The sequence below is a fragment of the Sorex fumeus genome, unplaced genomic scaffold (genome assembly GCF_029834395.1).
Source record: "Sorex fumeus unplaced genomic scaffold, SorFum_2.1 ptg000092l, whole genome shotgun sequence".
NCBI classification, from domain to species: domain Eukaryota; kingdom Metazoa; phylum Chordata; class Mammalia; order Eulipotyphla; family Soricidae; genus Sorex; species Sorex fumeus.
Window position 1 is genome coordinate 4915206 of NW_026606149.1, and position 8878 is coordinate 4924083.

Consider the following 8878-nt stretch of genomic DNA (forward strand, 5'->3'; position numbering starts at 1 on the left):
TTTGTCTTACACAGGCCTCAACCTGGATTCAATCATTGACACTCTATATGGTCCCTCAAGCCATAGCAGGAGTGAATACTGAGCACAGAGTCTCGCTGTTAAATCTGTTTTCTTCCATCAATCACCCAATTTCTCTAAAGGCTCTGATATTAGATTTTAATCAACTTTTAAAAATAGGGCATGTTCCTTCATTCTCTTACTCTAAAATAATCCCTTCAACTTTTAAATATTTCAGCACCGCGGACAGTTCATATTGTTATGGTCTTCCTGCCAAGGATCATTTAAGTCAGATTTCTGGGAACAGGAAACTTGAATGTAGTACGATTTCTGCAGCTACTGCATTCTTATTTCTTCTCAGGCATTGCCCCAGGGCCAAGTGGATTTGTAGTGACATACTTACATAGTTCTCATTTCATTTTTCTTATGGAAAATTATGCAAGGTCAGGAGGTCTACATCCTCTCACTAAAATAATTGCTTTCAAATCCTCTAAAATTCACGGGAAATAAGATATCCACTCTTAGAACCTGGAAAGTATACACAATAAATCCCTTTTTTTGAAATGAGATGTTATTATTTTGATATATGTACTACTTCTTCTGAGAGAATATAGTGTTTGTTTGTTATTAGAGTTGTTGTTGTTTTTAATTGAATCATCATGAGATCACAGTTACAAAGTTGTTCAAGATTGGGTCTCACTTATACAATAATCCAAAATCTGTCCCTTCACCAGTGTATCTTTCCCACCACTAATGTCTCCAGTTTTCCGCCTGCCCCCACCTCCCTTCTACCCCCAGACGGCTTCTGTGGCAGAAAATCCCCCCTCCTGTTTAGTATGTTGTTCTCCTATGGAGGGCGTATCACATTAGACTGATAAGTGCAAATACTATTCTTTATCTTAGCCAAAAGGCCGAGAAGCTATGATAATGTAATATTTATGTTAAGAATATTGAAACAAGAAATGGTCCCCATTCTTATAACTAAATTGGGAAACAGAATAGATGGTACCATAATTTTTCATGGTAATCAGACTTTCTTAAAGCATTTTATTAGGAGTTAATATCTTTTCAAAGGTTTAATTTTTATCTTTTGGGGAGGGGGCCTCCCCAACAATACTTAGGATCTCTGAGAGCCACTTCTGGTAGTACTCAGACAACCATACCAGAGAGGTGCACGCTAGAGCCCAGAAACACGGTGTTCAGGTGTGTCCAGAGATATAACTGGAGGCTCTTGGAACAATATGATGCTATGGATTGAACTTAGTCTCCTGAGACTTCAAGGTGAAATGTACTAATAGGCTTGCTAAAAATTTAGCCAAAAAATTAATACCATTTGTCACTATTACCTCTCCATTGGTGCATTTATTCTAGTAATGCAGTTGAAAGCACAGCAAGCCTGTTGAGGGCCCGAGACCCTTTCTAACGTGCAGCTTGTCATCTATATTTATCACTGTAGCACTGTCCTCCTGTTGTTCATCGATTTGCTCAAGCGGGCACCAGTAATGTCTCCATTGTGAGACTTGTTACTGTTTTTGGCATATCAAAAATGCCATGGGTAGTTTGTCAGGCTCTGCCGTGCGGGAGGGATACTCTTGGTAGCTTGCTGGGCATGTACAAAAAATTCGTAAGTTATCTATTTATACACATGTTTGATGATTCATGATTTTAGACAGATCTAAAATCATGTTGGAGATCATTGTTGGAGAATGTTTTTCATATAGGAAAAATAGTTGGTTCTGTGAAGAGCGGTAGGTAGATAGCACAGCGGTAGGGTGTTTGCCTTGCGCGCAGCCAGCCCAGCCGAGCCAGGTTCGATTCCTCCACCTCTCTCGGAGAGCCCGGCAAGCTACCAAGAGTAATATTCAATATGCCAAACACAATAACAACAAGTCAACAACAAGTCTCAAAATGGAGACGTTACTGGGCCCGCTCGAGCAAATTGATGAACAACGGGAGTACAGTGTTTGTTTTTGTTTTGTCTGTGAAGGAATTTATTGTAATGCTACAAAACAACTCATTGATACATTGATCCATGAATGCAGTAAGTGAGAGATATTTCTTGTCTATACTCTTAATACTAAGGTAGAGCTCATGTACAAAAATGATCACTTTTTTCCCTCTTATTTTAGATGATGTCTTCAACTATCAGACTGTCATCCTGCAGAATTAAAAGTGGAATATAAAAGCTTAAATATAATCAATTTGTGATTGTCTCCATGGCTTTCATTGTCGATGCCCCACAAAATGTCTACCTTCCTAATTTCATGAGTTGTGAATCTTTAAATGGAAAAACATTATTGTTTTTCTTTCCGAACAACCTCAGTATTTTGGTGAGGTTATAAAACATCATATAATGAGAGGTTACTCTTCTTTGTTTGATAGTATATAGTTCTCTCTCTGAAATTAACTCTTTGTTATTTTTATCTCATTTTCTATTCTATTTTTATATGGATTTCAGAGATATTTAGAAAAATTTATCATTTTATTCTGCCTCAAAATATTCTAGACTATATCATGTGCTATTCTATATTTCAATGATGCTCAAGTATTGATTTGAAAACAACAAATTTGACTGTCTTTTATTATTGAGTGATGGAAATCATGGACTCCAATTCTTGTCTCGCACTGGATAGCATGATGCTGTGTTCTGGAAGAATCTCCACATGCCAAAGACAGAGTTTACTGAAATTGTTAAATATTATACCATGGGAACTAAACAATACATATGGCAAGGTTTGGAAATGGAATTTGTTAATAAAAATATGAAAAACTTTCTTAATAACCAACCTTCTTGTCACTTGTGCCATGTTTTCCAAGGGAATCAGTTGAGCTCATCACCTAACAAAAACCACTTCTAGAGTAGCTGTCCTCCTTCATTTCCTGTTGTGTGTAACCCTCCACAAGTGGTGAGTTTCCAGGAAGGTACTATGAATAACCATGTCACAGTGGCACACAAGGCAAAGTTCACACCTGTTCTGAAACTTTGCAAGCACTCGAAGGGATGAGGCCTGACCTTTCAGCTGTGTCTCCTACATTTTCTTGTTCATTTTCTATTTACTTTTTAAGGGTGCAGTTCTGGCCCTTAGAATTCTTTGTTACATTTGAAGACGTGCCCAATGCCCAATTTTATATTTACAAAAATGCCCTGTGGTCTTGTCACCACAAATTAAAACATGTGCTTTTGCTTTAGGATATCTGGAAGTCATGGAAAATATTCTGACATAGGTCTGGGGATTTAGACTTGAAGTCGTACGTGAACTTGATTTTTGTCCTATTTTGTAAGCACAAGATTTACAATTAAAATTTAGCCCACAAAACTTGTAAAGTATTTGCACTGTAAGACTGCATATTGGTTTTGTGTCTTGAAATCATGACTATACATACATATACTTTTATATTAAGGTTAGAAATTCTCAAAAATGAATTTTATTTTTCTTTAAATTATTCATCCCTTGTGTTTCATGTTAAATTTTTTTCATATATTTTTGTATGTAATGTTTATAATAATATGGTTTTAAACAAATATAGCTATTTGAATACAAGGGGGAGTTTAAATATAACCCCACAAAAATATTAGGTCATATTCATTTTACATTCTACTGATGTGTTTTCATGAAGAAAAAAATAGAAAATTCGTGTATACTTTCCAAACAGAAAATGTGAGTTCTTATTAGTAAAATTATGAATAATTGTCTAATTTACAACATCTGGATTTTTATGCATAAACCAAATATTGGCTTACTTAGAACAATTATTTGACAATTATTCCTCAGTAGTATAATATATATATATATATATATATCAGAATTCCTTTCCATTGGCCAAATATTGACCCACTTATTTTTTATAATAGTGGCTTCTATTTTAAGTACCATTGTATTCCCTTTCAGTGCTATCAACATCACACACATGATTATTTTAATTCACTTGCACAATATTTGTTTGTTTGGGGGCCACAACAGAGATGCTCAAATCTTACCTTGTCTCTGCACTCAAGAATCAGTCCTGGTGGGCGCAGGGGACCATGTCGGGTGCTGGGGATTGAACCAGAGTTGAGTGAATGCAGAGCAAGCAATGATTTCACACTCCCTTTTGTTGAAAGTATAAAAAGTATTAAGTTCTTTATTTAATTGTGACTAAAATTTCATTGAGTTTCTTGTTCTGTAGCATACTTTGGCAGAATTATTAACTACGGCATTCTTAAATGATTTATTTTTCCTCCAGCAAAAAAATAATGGATTGTTGAGGGATGCTGAGTTTTTATGTCATATGTCACCATTCTAAGGGTCATTATTACAAAATATAAATCTCAAAGATCACAGTCTTTATGCCCATGAAACTGACATTAAAATAAAATTAGTACTGATTATTCTAATAATCTCAAAACTACACATTTCTCTAGAAAATAGAGGACATACAGTTAATATGGATTGTGAAAACAACATATTTGTTTAATTGTAAAATGGATGACAAGGAAATAACTGCAGCTACCACTTACAATAAGCATCTCATATCAGTTATATTTAACTGTTTTTTAATAAATGCACAAAATATGCATTTAGCATAGCTCTTATGTGGGGGATTGGAAACATTTATTTTCTATTGATTACTTTGAGAACAAGGACTGCACTTTTATTTCTTTTATTTACTTTATTAATATATTAAAAAATTTAAAACACAACAAACAGTGCTCAAAGCTAACTCGTGACTGTGCTCATAGATAAATTCTGGAGTTGTTTTGGGACCATATGCAGTCCTGGAAACCAGTCTCATGCAAGCACTATCTCTCCAACCCAAGGACTGTGGTAAAGTGATAAAGAAATTTTTTAAAACATTTTATGTAGTTATAATGACCTTAATTGAATTTTATCCCATTGTTTTATACAGGACAAACAATGTTTTCATTTTTTAAATCAAAGTCCTATAAAGATTTGGGCAAGCAATTGATTCATGCATGCAGCTTTAGTTTTTCATTCCACAAATAAATTACTTATATAGCCAAGGGAAATGTAAGTTTCTATATCTAAAACAATTCACCATGGGTAAACTAAGACAATAAGGGAGTAAAATCTAAATAAGGTCCCGTCCCCAGCTAGTAGATGACCCTTTCCAGCTTTCATAGCTGAAAACCTAAAAGTATAAAAACAAAATTATTTTTATTTGCCAGGTGCATTCTTGCTGAATCAGCCTACTTGGTATGGTGCCATTTTCTACTGTTTCTCACTAAAGAAAAATATCCCTGAATAAAATGTTAGTAGTGTTTAAAGGGAAATAACAGTCTTAACTCAAATTTCAAGGCTGTGACGAGAATGACTTTGCCATGAGAGGAAGCAGAAAAGAAATGTGGACGTTAAATATACAGCTTTTAAATTACAGGGTCATTTTTAACTCCCAAAGATTGTGAATTTATTGTATGTGCTGACAAAACAAAAATGCATAATACATGTTGCTTGCAGGAAAAGTCTTTGGGATGACTAGTGCAATTTTATAATGTGAATAACATTGTGGAAGTGGTTTTCCTTTCGGAATGAGGAGGCGACGGCTTGGAAGGCTGGGAAGATGTTGCAGGAGAGTTTGCTGGAAAGAGACCATGGAGCTGTGGAAAAGCCCGGGACTGAGGCGGGAACAGCGCATTGATAACAGGGGGCCAGAGAGATAGTACCGAGCTTCAGGGGCTCAGCTGTGGTGCAGTTTTCTCTGCTCAGCCCAAGCACCACATGTGTTGCCCGACCGACCACTATCAGGGGAGATCCCAAGAATCAGCCTTGAGCACTGGTAGGTATAGTCCCAACACTGCTCCCCAAACTATAGGAAATATTGTAAAATTTGTTTTGAACTTAAGATGCTCTATTGGAAGATTTTTGTTTGTTTGTTTCATGCAGTCAACTAAGTTTAGGGCATTTAGTGCATTTATTCGATTGAAGTATTGCCAGAAAATTTTGTGCCCCAGGTTGTATCAACTGATGTACATATTCTCTAGTATCTTTTTAAAAATATTGTTTTGTTTTTAGAGCCACCTGGCTATGTTCAGAGTTTACTCCGGCTCTGTGCTCAGAGATAATTCTAGGCGATGATCAAGGAATCATATGGAGAGCCAGGATCAAAGCTGATCAAGCAAATGCAAGACAAGTGCCTTAACCTCTGTATTTCTGGCTGTATCTCAGAGTAACTTACTGTATCTCTGACTAGCATATATTTCTGAGCAGTAATCATTTTGGCGGCCAACATGGCCGACCCGAGTTCGATTCCTCCGCCCCTCTCGGAGAGCCCGGCAAGCTACCGAGAGTATTCGATATGCCAGACACAGTAACAACAAAGTCTCCAATGGAGATGTTACTGGGCCCGCTCGAGCAAATCGACGATCAACGGGAGGGCCTTTACCTTTACCTTAATAATTTTGGAGTAAATGTGGCTTGGATTTGATTACTGAGTCCTCTGATGGGGAATGACATAAAATAAAAGCTTTATATTTTAAAATAGGGAGGGTGTAGTTTGGCCCATTGAACATTTTCAATCAAGAATGAATCTTCTGGTTGATATTTAAGTAATTGTATTAGCTTAATATATAAATAACAGATATTCATTGATTATTTAAGTAATTGTATTAGCTTAATATATAAATAACAGATATTCATTGATTGTGTCCCCATGTTGACTGTGTGATGGTGTATCCAAACCACACAAGCTTGGCAAAATAATGAGGATGACTTATCAAAAAGAGAACAGTGTGTTGCATGGAATACCCGATTCAAGATACTATTCATGATACATGGTGGAACTCAACACTCAGGTGAAGAATGCAGTTCTGTTTGATAGGTAAAAGAATGTATACGGGAAAAAAGAATGTATATGGATGGGAAAGATTCAACTGCTGTGCAGAAGCTCTGACAGAGGAACAAACGAGAAGGGCATACCACTGGCCAACGGGTTATTGGGTGTCAGCAAGCAATGAATGTTAGAGGAGTTCAGAGACAGGGTGATTGATGCGTAATGGAAAGTTCCAGAAGTCTGTGCTGAGAAGGTGAACTTGCTGTGCACTTAAGCACCAAATAATTGGAACAAATAAATAGATGGGACCCATTAGCAGAGATAAGAGTAGATAGGGCATGAGGCATGACAAGGGCACATACGAGAGTTTCAATGTGGAACTGAGGAAATAGGACACGGGGTAGAAAATTGAGGGCAAGTGGTGGAGGTCATAGGTTATTTTGCTTTTAAGTTTGGACTGGGCATCCCTCCAGAGGCTTAAGAGAAGGGAAAGAAGGATGCCTTCTCCTAAAATTGTCAGGCGGGAATGACAATGTTCTGCTCAACCTGAGTCCTAAAATATTAATAATATTCTTTTTGGTGTTAGTAGCTATAACTAAATCCCTTTACGTTTGGGATTCTGGGGTATATGGCTTTGAGCTTTTCCTCTAAGATATCACTAGAAGCAATTTTCCTATTTGTTCAAATTCAGGGTTGTTTGGTCAACACCCATATTATCGCCATTAGAAAGAAAACAAAAATCGTTGACAATTTATACATCAGATTTCAAAAGTAATTATTAACATAAAATGATTTTGAAATAAAATTCAATGCAAATCAATACTTATAAATAGTTGTCAACTTTTTGGCTTGAGAAAACTGTATGTCCCCAATTTAATGTTTTAAGACATTGAAAAAATGCATCATTTTTGTTAATCTTGCTGAAGAGAAGCGTTCTTGGAATTGTTTTTCACGGTTTGGCCCACGGAGAATGAAAGGAGTTAGTAGGGACTTCCAGGACTTTTGTTGACTGGGGTGGAAAGAAGTTATATCTTACTGCCAGACTGGACCCAGAGGATCAACTCAGGAGTCAGGTTTACTAATAATCCAGCTGTGAAGGAGAAGAGAAAGAGACTCCAAGACACATGAGAAACAGGAGCCCTGCACAATTCATCCACTAAGGATGATGCCCAGCAGCAATGACAAAAGTAGCTGTCAACGAATTGTGTGGCTCTAGGGAAGAGAAATCAACTTCACATTGCTCTCTGGAAGCAGTGACTAATGAACAGCTTGCCACCAGACGGGTCATGTCAAATTCCCTTTGTGGCGAGGAGAAAAAAAAAGTACAGAAGATGAAGAAGCATTTGAGCAAGGCTCAAGAGAACATCCCTAAGTATACTGTTGCATGTAGAAAGAGTGAGTGCAAATTTCTTGCCCCAGAGCCTTTATTTCAGACTTCAGAGTTTATCTGTGAATTTCTTTCTCAGTGTGTGTTGGGCTATATCCATTATATGTTTATAGGAAACCCTCCATGCTAAAAACTCAAACGTTATTTGGCAGACCATGTGAGCATGTTTCATTGCTGGGGGGAGAGCTAGAAAACACACACACACACACACACACACACACATTCACGTTGTATTTTATAGGAATTACCCGAATCTGAATTGTTTGAACAGAATTTCCCAAATTAGATCCATCCATATTCTGGATATGGATTGCACACAGAATTGACACTTGGGCATTTTCATTACCTCATGCCTTTGGGCGCTGAGGAACAAAAAAATGTATTAAGTCCTTTCATTTTAAACAATACTAAAGTAGTGACTTGGTATTCTAAAAGGATATGTACTGTTTTGTGAATGTGTCACCTTTTTGTTAGAAGTGCCCGGGCATAATTTTCCCACTTGCTTTAAATGTGGTGTCCTAATTGATAGCCTTTTTGAAGTTAAATAGGTGTCAAATAGAAACTAAAGGAGTGTGTTATCACCAGGCAATTACATTTGCTTAATAACCTGGCTGTATTTTCTGTTCACATAGGACGGTTTTTGTAAAAGCTCTGGCATTAATAGATTTCATTCAAAGTGACAAAGGAAATATTAAAATTGCAATACAATTTCCTTTATCTTCTCTT

The 8878-nt window shown here is 36.7% G+C and overlaps 1 pseudogene; it reads right to left on the bottom strand.

The window, feature by feature from the left end:
- Window positions 1–809: 809 nt before the first annotated feature.
- Window positions 810–920, bottom strand: LOC130039669 (uncharacterized; annotated as a pseudogene).
- Window positions 921–8878: the final 7958 nt, after the last annotated feature.